This window comes from Balaenoptera acutorostrata, chromosome 3, assembly GCF_949987535.1.
Source record: "Balaenoptera acutorostrata chromosome 3, mBalAcu1.1, whole genome shotgun sequence".
NCBI classification, from domain to species: Eukaryota; Metazoa; Chordata; class Mammalia; order Artiodactyla; family Balaenopteridae; genus Balaenoptera; species Balaenoptera acutorostrata.
The window spans coordinates 166,477,070-166,491,325 of record NC_080066.1 but is presented as its reverse complement, the minus strand read 5'-3'; the positions used below and the strand labels follow the sequence as shown (position 1 = coordinate 166,491,325).

Sequence of the window (14,256 nt, the reverse complement as noted above, 5' to 3'; positions counted from 1 at the left end):
AATTGGTGGCTCAGTTGAGAGCTGGGTTTTTCAACCTTGGCACTTGATGTTTGGGGCCAGATAATTCTTTGCCGTGAGGGGCCATCCTTTGCATTGTAGGATGTTAAGCAGCATCCCTGGGCTCTACACACTAGATGTCAGTACACACACACACACACACACCAGTTACAACAATCAAAATGTCTCCAGACATTGCCAAGTATCCCCAAGGGGCCACAGTCACGCCCTGGTTGAGAACCACCACTATGGAGGCTTGAAGAGATTCAGACTGAACACTGATTTGTTTTGGTAGGACGACTTCTAAGTGGGGTGTTATTCCTCTGTCAGGTAATATATTGTGTCTGGTTGTTTCTTTTCTGTGTTGTTAGCAGCCATTGATTATCACTGCTTAGATAAAGTTATTCATCAGAGGCTTGCAAAATTTTGTAGATAGAAACTCTCATCTTTCCTTTTTCATGTATAATCTTGAATATTTCTTTAGGAGAAACATCTCCTCATCAATCCCTTAGCTAATCTGGGTATGCTGCATATAAGAAAGGAACAGCAGCCACTGGATTCTTTTATTAGCTCTCAAAGAATGAGTCAGTTCCCCAGCACTTCCCAAAGTCGACCAATGAGTTTCAGTTTTTTAAAAATATCATTATGAACTATTGGGTTTAAGCGTATTTGATGTGTTTCAGTTTAACGCAGTTATTAGCTTTATGGGCGCTCAAATTGTCCCATCTTTGGCCAATGGGAGAGGCTTCAAGTAGGTTTCTGAGTCTTTTTGACATGAAGACCATAGACTTCAATAGTGTCTTCTTCTGATATGACAGGGCACTCTGAGCTCATTGTGTATATTTCCTGCTCCAGACCAGGAGTCAGCCATTTCTCTAAGAAACCCTGGTTTCTTTTCCCGGGAAATGGTAGAGACTACAGTTCATTGCCACCGGTAATTTTAACCATGTAGTTCTTCTATTTGTTATGGATCTCGGACTCTACCCAATTAAGTTCTCAGCACCTTGATAATCTGTATAGCTTCTTTGGATGGGTTGTTATAAACTGCTTAGAAGCACCTCTTGTTTGCATATAAGCCCCTCTGAGACCAATAAGACTAATGTTTCTTTTGCCTTTGAAATCACTGTTACAGGTGAGATCACAGTATATGGAAAGGTCAAGCCCAAGGAGGCCTTTGTGGTTGAGTCATGTAGTAGGTTCTAGAAGTAGCAGAGCCTAGAAACTGATCAGTTACTTAGGAATGAATGGGACATCCTTCAAAGTCCATCTCTTGAGGACCAGAAGACCCTTGATTGCAAGCTCTTGATCAGGTCTTAGCAACCTAGGAGAGTCACAGTGTTTGCAATTTGCACACCCTGCCTGGCAGTTCAAGAACAGGTTCTTCCTGGTTCCTCTTCATGCTACTCAGACACCTGAAGTTGTGGCTCACTGTCAGAAGGTATGGGCTGGCTACCTGTGGGCCTCAGCGTGTCTTCTGCTCTTGAAGCAAGCATCCTTCCCAAGAATTCCATGGCAGAAAGAATTCCTTGTTTTTCCCATAATGCAAAGAAGGCAAGTGTGTTAGAAGTGAGATACTGTCCAGAAGGTGAATGCTCACTAGCTTTGGGAAGACCCTCTTTGCATCTTTTTGGGTAAGACCCTAGGTATATAGTGTACAAGAAATGATGAGAAGATAACCCGAGACAGATGACAGGAAATGGTAAGGAGAGCTCTAGGTGTCTGGGAAGGGAGAGGCCACTGTGGGTGGGAGTTTCAGAGGAGGCTTAGTGGCAGAGCTGTACTTGGCAGTTCCAGGTACTACTTGCCTCCATGCGTTCAGACATGGCCAGTCATCCCTCTACTGCTAGCATCCGATGAACCCTCACCTGGCTATTAAGGCACCAGGTGACAAGTTCTAAAAGTGACTCGGGAGCCTTCTTTGGCAGGAGACAACAGGTTGGTGATCTCAGAGGAGCATTCCTCAGAATGCGGATGCACTGGTATCTGGGTTCATTCTTTCCATTTTTGCCATCAATTCCATCAGTCTACATGCACATTACAGCAGACTGTGTGAAATGTAACTTTGAGGGACTACCGTGTATTTTGTTTGTTTTTGTTTCATTGTGTTTTTTGGTGTTTCCTTTTGTCAGCTTAGTTGGCAGGATTCAGGGAATACTGTGTTGAATATGTGGGTTCAATTTTAGGTGAGATTGGCTCTGTGAAGTACTTTTTTTAATAAAAAGCAGAAACACCTTTTTAAAACAAATTCTTTGTCTTATCTAGAGAGAAACAGTCAAACTTCCCTGGTGGTCCAGTGGTTAGGACTTGGCACTTTCACTGCCAAGGCTCCGGGTTCGATCCCTGGTTGGGGAACTAGGATCCTGCAAGCCGTGAGGTGCGGCCAAAAAAAAAAAAGAGAGAAACAGTAAGACATAAATACTAAGTGGGGGATGGAAGGAGGGAACACTTAGGCTGCTCAGCATTTTCTCTCTATCGTAAGTCAAGCCGAAGCCCAGGTTTCTAGAGTGTAAGTTTTGTCCTTACCTCTCCCTTCCACACCCAACGTGCCCCCATCACACACATACACATTCTCTGAAGCAGTAATCATTTGTGGGGACAGGAGGCTGGGGGCAGTAGGTCAGCTCGTACCTGCCTAGCCTCACAGGATGGGCTGAATGCCTAAGCACCTTGGTGGTCAGAGCTTGCAGCAGCAGGGTTTTGGGGGTCAGCTGCCACACTGACCTGAGGCACAGGCAGGTCTGAGGGCTCCAGCTCAGTGAAAAATATACCAAAAGCCTTCCTAGAAGAATCTTGGAAGAGAAAACCACAGGTGCCAGCATGGTGGCAGTTGCTCTGGTTTTCCCTTCTCTGTTTTCCAGTATTCTTTGTTTGGTTTTGCTCATATAATACTTGCTGTAACTTTTTTTTCCTTTTGAAAGATGAAATGTGCCCTTCACGGTAAGAGAAGGGATGCAGTTGCTGTCATGAAGTCACCTGATCGACCTGCTTGCTGGGCTGGCCTGCAAAGCTGTCTCCAGATGGTTTTGTCCTTACGCAGCCCCAGTGGGAACAGACCTTACCCCATCCGCACTGTCACCTTCTGTCCATTTTACCTTCAGAGTCTACCTGGTTCTGTTCATCATATTGTCTGATGATCGTCATCTCTCTTGGTTTTTCCAAAAACAAGTGTGCCCCAGACACAAGCTGAAAACCTTTCTTTGGCTTAGCATTTATAGTTCTGGAATGAATACATAGCATCTGCAAAAGGAAATCAGCTCTGGCCTGAACTCACCTCCTTTAAAAGCATGCTTCCCTAACCAAGCTCTTGCCCTCAGCACTTGGCCTACTTTATTCCACAGTATATTTACTTAGTGTTTTTATGTGCTGGTTGTTTTACTCATGTACGCTATGTGGCTGGGAAGTAAGGAGCTCAAATTTTTTTTTCAAGCACATCCAAAAAAAGAAGGATCCTTCAAAGTAGACTCAAGGCAAAATATTTGTTCCAGGGATGAAGACGTTCCCAAAAATTGTTCTGGAAACTTCTGTGGAGGTTGTCTTTAGAACCAGTTTCCCATTTTCCCACCAGAAGATCAGCTCATTGCGTCACGGTTAGACTAAAGTCTAAACCCACGCGAATCATTCCCACCCTCCCCACCCATGGGCTCTCAGAGTGCAGGGATCTTCCACCCTTTTAGGGTCTGTAGCCTTCTCAGCTGGTTGGTATCTCCTTCAGGATTTCTCTCCCAGTAGCATAGCGTTATATGTAAATCTTGCTGGGTAGAAAACGTAAGTCCTTTTATTTCCATGATACTTTCATTTGTAGTCTTAATCTTGAATCTACATTTCCATATATTTCCATATTTAGTTGTGTCTAAAATGAATTACTTCTTAACAGCCTCACGATATTTTTTGTTCTCAGTAATGAATGGATGGGGCCAGTCTCTTTGTATGCAACTGAGTAGACACTATGCAGTGAAAATGGAATCAATGACAATTACATTATTATAGCCTCCTCATTGTATCCACCTTCTCTGCAACCCCTAAAAGGTGCAGGACATCCCAGGAGCCAGCTTTGAGACAGACATTAGGTAAAGTTCCCCTGTAGGATAAAGGAAAACAAGTGCTTTGTTGGTGCTTTGTTTTTATTTTTCAATCGATATATTTCATAGTGTAAGTTGTTTCTGAATAAACATGTTTCGGAGAACTACACACACACAAAATACCAAGCAACAGATGTGCTTTTATCTTTTTTTTTTATAATGTATTTGGGGGTGAGGATTAGACTAGAAAGCATAAAAGGCGAAGCATTAAAACTGAGGCCCAGACAGAGCTCAGTGACCAGTAATCCTGTTGCGAGAATCAGCAGCCCTGATTCACTTTGGAAAAATAGCGGAGGAGATGGCTGGGCAGCATTCAGCATCAGTCCTGGTGAAGAATGCGCTCCAGTCTCCCAAGAGTGATGTGGAGTCTTCAGTTTAGTGTGTACAGACGAAAGCAGGAATAAGGACTTCAGGGTCTTTGATGGGAAATGTGCTTCCCCTGTTCTGGTTCCTCTTTGTATCTGAAGCTCAGGTCTCTAAGGGAGAAAGAGACGGGTTTCCCAGGACCCACTCCCCAGTGGAAGCAGGATGGTGTCAGCCGGTGATTGTTGTGTGGGTGTGTGTGTGTCAGGGAGGGAACCTGTTTGCTTCCTTCGGGTCTTTTATTAAGATGCCCCAAACAGGATTTAAGTAACTGGGTTTTAGTAGTAAATTCTTATGACTTTCCATATGGAAACAGGGTGGCCAAAGAGTACTAACATATTTCCTTTCTTGGAGCTGAAAGCGTGCAGAAGTCCCTGATTTGCTGGCCCACTGCTGGTCAGCTGCCCAGCTCTGGGGCACTGTGGATGGACAGAGCCCTCCAGACTAGCTAGAAGAAAACCATAGACGGTTACATGAGCCTGCGGTGATTCTGCTTGCCCTCCACTGACCTGTCCCGCCCCCTGCAGCCCAGCCCTGGCCCCATCCGCGTGTCTGCCGTCTGCCTGCCCCATGCTGCAACCCGAGCGTCTGAACCACACTCGGTAGCCCTTCCCAATCCCACTCCGCCTCCCCACTGCCTTACTTCCTGTAGGTTGGCTTTGTCTGCTCAGTTTTCTCACTTGAGGTTGTGGGCTGGGTGCTGGTTCTCCTGCCCTCCATCCTCCCCCCAGAAGAGGGCAAGTGCTCCTACACACCCGGGCCTGGCAGGCTGGCCTCCCTCAGTTGCCGTGGACACAGGGCACAGTGGAAGGGAGAGTGCTCTGGCCTTGGTGGATAGATAGGCCTCTCCCCAGAGAATACCCTAAACGTTCATTTGGAAATCCACTGTACCAAAGTGAAAGAATTCTGCGATGTGCACTTGAACTCAACCCCTGGGGTGCAGACACAGAGAGTCACAGTGGGGAACTGCGTGTCCCTCTGAAGGCCCTTCGCCACCACATTCGTCCAGCCATCCATCACTACTTACTGCAGGCTCTGTTCCAGCCTCCCAGGGAATCCCTCTCTGGGGATGGTGTAACCAATGGGCTGTAGCAGGTGAATCATTTTATTTTTAATTTGTTCCCCTCACCCCTACCCACATCCTCTGACTGCAGATGGGTTCTTAGAACACCTCTGACTTGTCTTGAAGTAAAAGAAAGGGAAATGCTGGGCATCGCTCCCAGATGTAGAGCATAACCGTTGCCCAGCTGTGGAGTTAAACTGATGGTGGAGAAAAGGGTCCAGCGTGGCAGTGGTCTCCTCTTCCAGGTTCTTGAGGAGCAGCTCTCTGGTAAGGAAGTTGATTTCAGCATGGGAAAAACCTTTTTCAACTCAACTGAATGATCGTTTATGGCAGGGGTCCCCAACCCCCGGGCCACAGACCAGTGCCTATTAGGAACCGGGCTGCACAGCAGGAGGTGAGCGGCAGGTGAGCGAGCGAGCAAAGCTTCATGTGCCACCCTCCATCGCTCGCATTACCTCCTGAACCATCCCCCCCATTGCTCGCATCACCTCCTGAACCATCCCCCCCACCCCCAGTCCGTGGAAAAATTGTCTTCCACGAAACCCGTCCCTGGTGCCAGAAAGGTTGGGGACCACTGGTTTATGGCACAGGAACACATAGATCGTAACGCATTGCATGGGATGGTGTGTGCAATTCAATATGGTAGACTTGATGTGGAAAGCACGGGGCAAGGTTTATTTATTTTATTTATTTTTTTTGGCCACACCGCGCTGCTTGTGGGATCTTAGTTCCCCGACCAGGGATTGAACCCAGGCCCTCGGCAGTAATAGCACAGAGTCCTAACCACTGGACCGCCAGGGAATTCCTGAGGGGTAAGGTTTAGTTGTGACGTGTCCTATCTGATGACAGTCGCCTGTCAGATCTGGGAAAATCAATGGTGCCCTGTTCCTTTTGAAATTCTTTTGAGTCAGCATAATACATACATTCCCAGACAAAGTGAACCTTGTGTTTAGAGTTACTTCCTCCAGTTCTTCATCCCTTGAACATTAGGGAGGAAGACAGTTGAAAGCTGGGCAGGCAGTCGCTTTGTGCCTTGGAACACTGATGTCAGCCTTCTGTGTGATATTTACTTTCACTAACACACCTGCCGGTGTCACTCTGAGATGGAATCTTTGCTTCTGGAAAAGAGGCTTTGCACATCTACCCAGTTTAAGACAGAGCTAATTGGAGATGCCGTGCAAATGGAAATATTCAATTGTCATCAACAACAAGCATTGCATGCCTGGTGGGGACCAGGCCACCATGAGAACGGCTGGAGCTATGGAAGTTTGTGCAGGAGTTGCCAGAAATCCTGTGACCTTTCCTAGAGGTGGAAGTGGTTTCCGGGGTGGAGACTGGGCAGGAGCTGATTTTCCAGTAGGTGGGAAGAAGTGATAGCTGGGGAAGACAAGGTCACAGCATGGAGAGGGGGGAAACCGACTAAGATAGATGCCCTGGAGTTCCCCTACCACCTCCCGCCTGATGCATCCAGCCCTCTGGTGCTCTTGCTGTCCCACTGGGCCTTTAGCTCCTGTCTCAGGGGTCCCCAGCCTGGTTCTGTCTCTGGCTTCTGGACTTGGTGCATCCTTCCTCCAAGACATCAGTGTGGCCAGGCCTTCCGGTTCTCAGGGCTCTTTTGGGAGCCCCCCATTCCCGTTCCTGCCCCTGGAAGCCTTCCATACTCAGGGCTGGCTTCCTGGTCCCAGCTGGGTGGTGGGCTTTTGCTCTATCATTGGTTGAAGAAGCCAGGAGCAAACACGAGGTTTTCAAAACAAAGAATTCCAGAGTCTAAAAGGCTTCAGCGTGTATCCCCTTCAGTCCTCCCTCCCAGCATCAGAAGCCCCTCTACAAAATCCCCAGATGTCTCCTCTTCTCATGGTTTTCATGTACAGCGTCCCCAGAGAGGCAAAAGTCAGAGAATGCAGTAAGCAGAGATTTACAACTGAATGAGGTGCAAAGGGGAAGGCACTTCCAACAAATATGTAGTTTCTCATTCACCTACAAGAAGTTTAAAAAGAGATTTTTTTAGAAACTCCCCGCAGACAAGCAGCTGTAGAACAGTTTAACAAGCCAAACAGAACCAAACCAGAACTGCTTGCCTCTTAAGTAATGGTTACGTCTCACGGGACAGAAGTCATAACCTGTTCTGGGTTTCCTGTCACCTTTGCCCACATGCTCCAGTTCTAGAATTTTGGACCCTTTGTACTGTCCATCTTGGTCCACATGGTTCCTTTCCTTTCGCTCCCAGGCAGCTGCTAGAAAGATTTCCATCAACTGGTCAAAGATATTAAAGAGGCAGACATTCATCGTGGGGAAAATTCAGAGCACCGATATTAGAGGTGTTGGTGTGACAGTGTCTTGGCTGAGAGGAGAGGGGTGAACCTGAAGTGAGCCGGGAGAGGGTGGTGGCATTGCTTGCATTGGAAGCACAGACTTGGAAAAGTAGGGAATGAAACGCAGCCCTCTGAAGAAGCAAAGGAGACTTCAGAATTAAGCGACTCAGAACACAACAAAGTTAAAGCGTTTCTTGTTCTCCAGAGAAAAACAGAAGGATGGAAGCATCTGCCCTGAGGAGTGTCGAGGAGCTTTCTTTTACTTCTCAAGCAGGGAGGGAAGCAGCAGCAAAAGTGAGCGACTCGCAGAGAGTTCGAGGCCCCGGAGGGCCCACGGCTCGGCCTCCCTAACACCACATTAGAAACAGGGCATCTGAGACTTACAGAGGTGACAGCCCATGTCACCTGACTCCCAGCCCAGGGTGCACCCTGAGCTCAGCACTTACCTTCCAGATGCTTTCCCTCCAATCCCTTCTGCATGAAATAGAATCAGGGTAATAAATGGGCAATTTACAGGAGTTTTCCTAAGGATGTCCCTGGTTGGGAAGCTGACTTGTAGAACCGTGTTCCTGATTTGCAGAGTTGACCATGATGCTGCTCCCCAGAGCCAGTAAATCCCTCATTTACAGCTCACCAGTCACTGGGTTTAAGCTGAGGAAGAAGATGTGTGAATGGGAGCCTCATAATCCTAAAATGCATGTAGAATTTATTCATCCTGTAGTTCGCCCCGATCTGATTTAGATTCTCTTTTGTGACAACAAACAACTGTTAGTTTCAACTTGTTTAATTGTTAGGTTTTTTTGTTGTTTTTGGGGTTTTTAAAAAATTATTATTTATTTATTTATTTATGGCTCTGTTGGGTCTTCGTTTCTGTACGAGGGCTTTCTCTAGTTGCGGCGAGCGGGGGCCACTCTTCATCGCAGTGCGCGGGCCTCTCACTGTTGCGGCCTCTCTTGTTGCGGAACACAGGCTCCAGACGCGCAGGCTCAGTACTTGTGGCTCACGGGCTTAGCTGCTCCGTGGCATGTGGGATCTTCCCAGACCAGGGCTCAAACCCATGCCCCCTGCATTGGCAGGCAGATTCTCAACCACTGCGCCACCAGGGAAGCCCCTAATTGTTAGTTTTAAATTCAGTTCATTTCTTCAGTGTAGCAAGAGTTTGGAGGTTGTTTTTTTTTTTTTTTTTGACTTAATCTTTTGGAGAAGCAGGACTGCTCTTGGTGTCCTCTAGCTCCAACTCTCATCCTAAAGATAGTTTTTAAAAGTCACAACTTGGAGTCAGTTTTTGTGTGAGGCCGTTATTCCCTAAAACCCCATCCATCGTGAAGATCATCCACCAGGCTCATCGGTGTCACTTTCTCTCGTCTGGCTGTGAGAGCCTCTCAGATATGTAGCCATGGTGAATACCATCTTAATCACCTCCAGCCAGAAGGGAGGTGGAAAAAATATTCCTGGTAAATGACCTCAGTAGATCTGACAGCACCGCCGCCCGCCCCAGCCCGTTCTGTTGCCTTCGAGATCAGAGGCGGCTGGTGCAGATGTCTTGATCGATTGCAACAGCAGCCAAAGCGTGTGACTCCTACTTCAGTGGTTTCAAAGCCACAAATGTAGATATCCCATCTCTGTTAACCGACACCTAGGGGTTTTGCAAAAAGGGGAGAAAAAGAGACATCAACAACAGAGTGAATTTTATGTCTGTTTGTTTACTTTTGATGTATTCTATTTGAGGTCCTTTGGCTCGAAGAACTGTTTTTCCTGACCGTAGCACATGCACATGTAAGCTTAATACAGAGTTTCTCAACCTCAGCACTATTCACATTCTGAATCCAATAACTCTTTGTTTTGGGGGCCTGTCGGTACCCTGCAGAATGTTGGGTAGCATCTCTGGGTTAAGTGTTGCCACTAGGTGCCAGTAGCGCCCTCCCCATCCCACCCGGTCATGACAATGAAAACGACCTCCAGACGTTGCCATACAAGGGGCAGACAACATTACCATACGAGGGAAGGGGTGCAAAATCATCCCTGATTGAGAACCACTGACTCATGGAGTATATGGAACATACGTAATGAAACCACGCGTATCTACTCAGAATGGCCCAGGCAGTGTACACCTTATTGCGATTTTTATTTCTTTTCTTGCTTGTGTATTTGCTTTCATCCATTTCTTGTTCCCTTAGCCCTAAAAGTTATCCACGTATTTTTTTCCTCCGTTTTCAGGGATTAATTAAATACTTTGAGATGTCACTCTCATGCAGAGTTACAGGAAAATGGATAAAGATATTTCAAAGCAAAGAGATCTAGGAAAGTTATAGATGATAAAGGATTTCTAGGGAGCACTTGCCATCCTCAATGGGCTTCTTTGGATGGCATTCAAATACCCTACTAAAGGAGGCTGTTTCCCTTTCCTGCACATCAGAAGAACCCCCTGATAAATTTTTACAAAACTCAGTGTCATCTGGGATGGGGCCTGACGTTTGGTTTTCTGGAGTTTCCTGGGGATTCCACTGCACATGCAGAGGCTTATGCCCTGGGAGCATCGGCATTGGATGAGGTGTGCATTCAAATGCTCAACATCTATTTTTCTAGCAACCCCTGTGCTCCAGGCACTGTTCTAGGTGCTGGGGATACAGCAGTGTAAAGGCAGACAAGGAGGAGCCCTTGTAGCAGGGCTCACTTTCTTGTGAAGAATGTCAGAGAGAATATGAGCACCTTGGTGTGTGCATCTGATTGAATGTATACTGTGTCCATATGTCCAGTAATTTTTTGTCCGACTGTGTGTCATCCATTGGCGCTTTTTTTTTATTATTAATTAATTTATTTTGGGCTGTGTTGGGTCTTTGTTTCTGTGCCAGGGCTTTCTCTAGTTGTGGTGAGCAGGGGCCACTCTTCATCGCGGTGCGCCGACCTCTCACTATCGCGGCCTCTCTTGTTGCGGAGCACAGGCTCCAGACGCGCAGGCTCAGTAATTGTGGCTCACGGGCCCAGTTGCTCTGTGGCATGTGGGGTCTTCCCAGACCAGGGCTCGAACCCATGTCCCCTGCACTGGCAGGCGGATTCTCAACCACTGCACCACCAGGGAAGCCCCTGTTTGGCTTTTTTTTTTAATGCTTCTTGAATCTCTTTTATTCAGTTACATAAAGACCTTTTATCATCCTGTAAAACATTTCAGATATGAAAGGGAGCAGGGAGAAATAGAGAAACAGTGATTTCTAAGAGAGTTATGATTGTTCGTTGTTCTCAGGCTTTATATACGGGAAAAGTTTCCTTATCGCTGTTTTGTTAGGTTGGTCAACTCAGAGATGCTAAGGATGGTACTCACATTTTTGCAGCCTTTCTATAGCAGTGAGGATTGAACCAGGGATTTCTGGCCATCTTTTGTATTCTTAGTTTGTTAAAACAGATGGTCTCGGCAGTCACTTCCCTATGGCCCCAGATCCTAGAGGAAGGAGCATGGATATAAACAGAAGCCACACCAAGAACCCACAACATACCCATGCCAGGCCGAATGGATTGCTCTGAAGTGGACCCAGCAGATGCCCAGAATGACAGCCCAGCACACTCCAGGGACATTAGGATAGTCCTCCAGCCTTGCTAAGAGTGTTAACTGCCTCCAAAGGCCTTGGAGCAGATGCCCCATTTGGTAGATACTCCTTGGAGTCCATAGTTCTGGCAGCCATGAGCTGGAAAGGGAGGAAAACGTCAGGGGATATTATGGGACATTATGGGGGGAGCCAGGAACTCTGTGGAATGAGATTTAAAACCAGTTCAGCCCCTCCCATGTCTGTAGCCACCCATCACCCTTTTAAAAGGAATGAACTCAGACCCAACAAAATGAAAGTCACATGTTAATCAGCAGCAGCCCCAGGACCCAAACCCAAGAATCCTCGTGCCTTGCCTTGTGCGCTTCCCATCATACTCACAAGGAAAAAGCCTCCTCCCGGTGCCCAGAAGAAACTGTCTCCACATTTTGGTAAAATGAAGCACAATCTTTTTTTTTTTAAATCCAAATAGCTGAACCGTTGGTTCTGGAAACTTTGTTACCTGTTACTTCACTGTAGGATAACATAATTGTGTATATACCTTCAGGAGCAAGAGGACTTGAAAACATCTTTAAGATGTGTGACCGTTTTTCAGTCTCATAGTACAGAGAAGAAGCAGTGTGATAAGACAACTGTATTAAAGATGAAAATTGAAATGGGCCGCTGGGAACCAGGCCAGAGGAGAAGTAACATTTGTTACTGAAGCATTAGAAAGGAGGAATTTTTTTTAAATATGGGATTTGAGACTGGCTGGGTTTTAAGGATGGTCATTAAGCATCCATGAAGGCACTCCTGATGTTTTACTGAATTAACCGAGTGGTAAATGATATGGCCTCTGGTATTAGGACGCTGAGCTCGGAACTGCTGTGAAACACGCCCCCACCCCCTCCAGAAATAAAGGGGGGCGTGCGGCTCTGATCTCCTGTCCCCCTCTGCCTCACCCACATTCCCCAGAGATACAACGTAAAGGATACTTCTGCCAGGTGGATCTTCATTCCTAAAAAGAGTTCCTGGCCAAAATATCTTCCTCTTATCTTCTTATGCTGGTAAGCTGGATTGAACCATCTTGGGGGTAGAATTCCTTTCTTTGAAGCCCAGGGAAAAATTTGACACAGCCAACATGCTGCTCTTCCTCCCCCGAATCTAGTCGTGGACCTTTCATCTGTCAGAATCAACCACGCCTCCAAAGCAAAGCATCCCTGGCTCCAAAACAGCTGCCCAGTCCCCCTAAAACAGCTCCAGCCAACAAGCTCCAAAACAAGCATCCTTGGTCAAAAGCATCCCACCAGGAAGATGTGCTTCCATCAGAAAGCCCCTTGGCTACCTAAGGATACAGACCACTGCCACGTCTCTCCTGAGCACAGGGATTGAGATTGAGAGTCTTTTAGGGACACCCAGAGTGTGCTCATGAAAACGAACAGGTCACCAAGGTGGCAGCTGGGGCTGAGCCCCAGAGAGAGGTGGCAGAGGAGGGGGAGATGGGGGCTGTGCTGGGTCCTCATAGGGAGGGGGGCCAGGAGAGGAGGAGGGGATGGTTGTGCCAAGGCGGTGTGTTCAGGGGCTCAGGATCTGTAGGGAGAAAACAGTGTGCTGGGCGCAGGTTTCCGGTTACAAACGCTTTGTTTCTGCCTTCTGAGAGTCTGCAGTCTAAAGGAGAGGGAATGTCGGTATGAACACTGTGGTGTGTTTTTGTTTTTTTTTTTTTTAAGTCAAGTTTTTTTGGTTTTTTTATAAAGTTTAGAGCTGCTCTGTTTATTTATTTACTTACTTATGGCTGTGTTGGGTCTTCGTTTCTGTGCGAGGGCTTTCTTTAGTTGCGGCAAGCGGGGGCCACTCTTCATCGCGGTGCGCGGGCCTCTCACTATCGTGGCCTCTCTTGTTGCGGAGCACAGGCTCCAGATGCGCAGGCTCAGTAATTGTGGCTCACGGGCCCAGCTGCTCCGCGGCATGTGGGATCTTCCCAGACCAGGGCTCGAACCCGTGTCCCTGCATTGGCAGGCAGATTCTCAACCACTGCGCCACCAGGGAAGCCCTGTGGTGTGATTTTTATGCATGAAAAAGTCACCATAAAAAAACTTCGGCTTATGTATACTAATATGACCGTGTGCCAAGATCTGTCATTAAGTGAAAAATAGGGGGACAGAGTTATCTTCAGAAGAGTATTTCCACATGAACCAATTTTTAAAGAATAGATATGTGTGCATGTGTAAGTGTATGTGTGCTGGTATTTCAGTGAATATACATAAACACCTGCATTTGTATAGACAGTTTCTGGACATATGTACAAGAAAATGTGAATCTGGGAGTGGGTCTGTGGGGAAGGCATTTATTTCTCAAATTATATCCACCTAGTGTATGTTTTTTGTTCACAGTGGGCATGCATTACTTTCTTGATTTTTTTTTTAAGGGAAAAAATCTTAGACATTTTAATAATATTGTAGCATCTCTTTAGAGAGGACAGATGGGTGGTTTTCGGCTCTGAAGACTGAAACACGCACAGGATGCCTGGGTGTGACGAGCGTAAAGGTGTGTCAGATGTTTAGTAGAGGATCCGAGAGACTTTTTGACATAGAAACATGGCTGACTGAGGCTTCTTTCAGGCTGTCTGGTGTTTCTTCAACACACCTGGAGCCAAAGCAGGCCCTTCTAGCATTGATCGGTACAGTTCTGGGAGATCTGTGCTTAAGCAGCTTACTGGATCAAGAAAGAGGTCTGGTTGATTACTTCCGTTTTCATTTATCTGTATCTGAGTATTGAACCCAGATAATGTTATATTTGACACACTAACAAAGGAGACAAAAAGATGCCACTCAGGAGACAATTCTGTGCAATTTTGGGGCAGGCAGAGATTTCTTAGTTGGGACACAAAAAGCATTGAGCTTTATAAAAGAAATCGATAAATT

At 46.7% G+C, this 14,256-nt stretch overlaps 1 protein-coding gene and 1 non-coding gene across 8 annotated transcripts in view; both read left to right on the top strand.

The window, feature by feature from the left end:
- Positions 1 to 14,256, top strand: part of FOXN3 (forkhead box N3) — a 408,488-nt gene that overhangs the window by 356,642 nt on the left and 37,590 nt on the right. The gene's annotated exons all lie outside the window — the stretch shown is intronic.
- Positions 2,277 to 2,349, top strand: TRNAE-UUC (transfer RNA glutamic acid (anticodon UUC)). The gene has a single exon. It is a non-coding gene; the product is annotated as a tRNA-Glu (tRNA).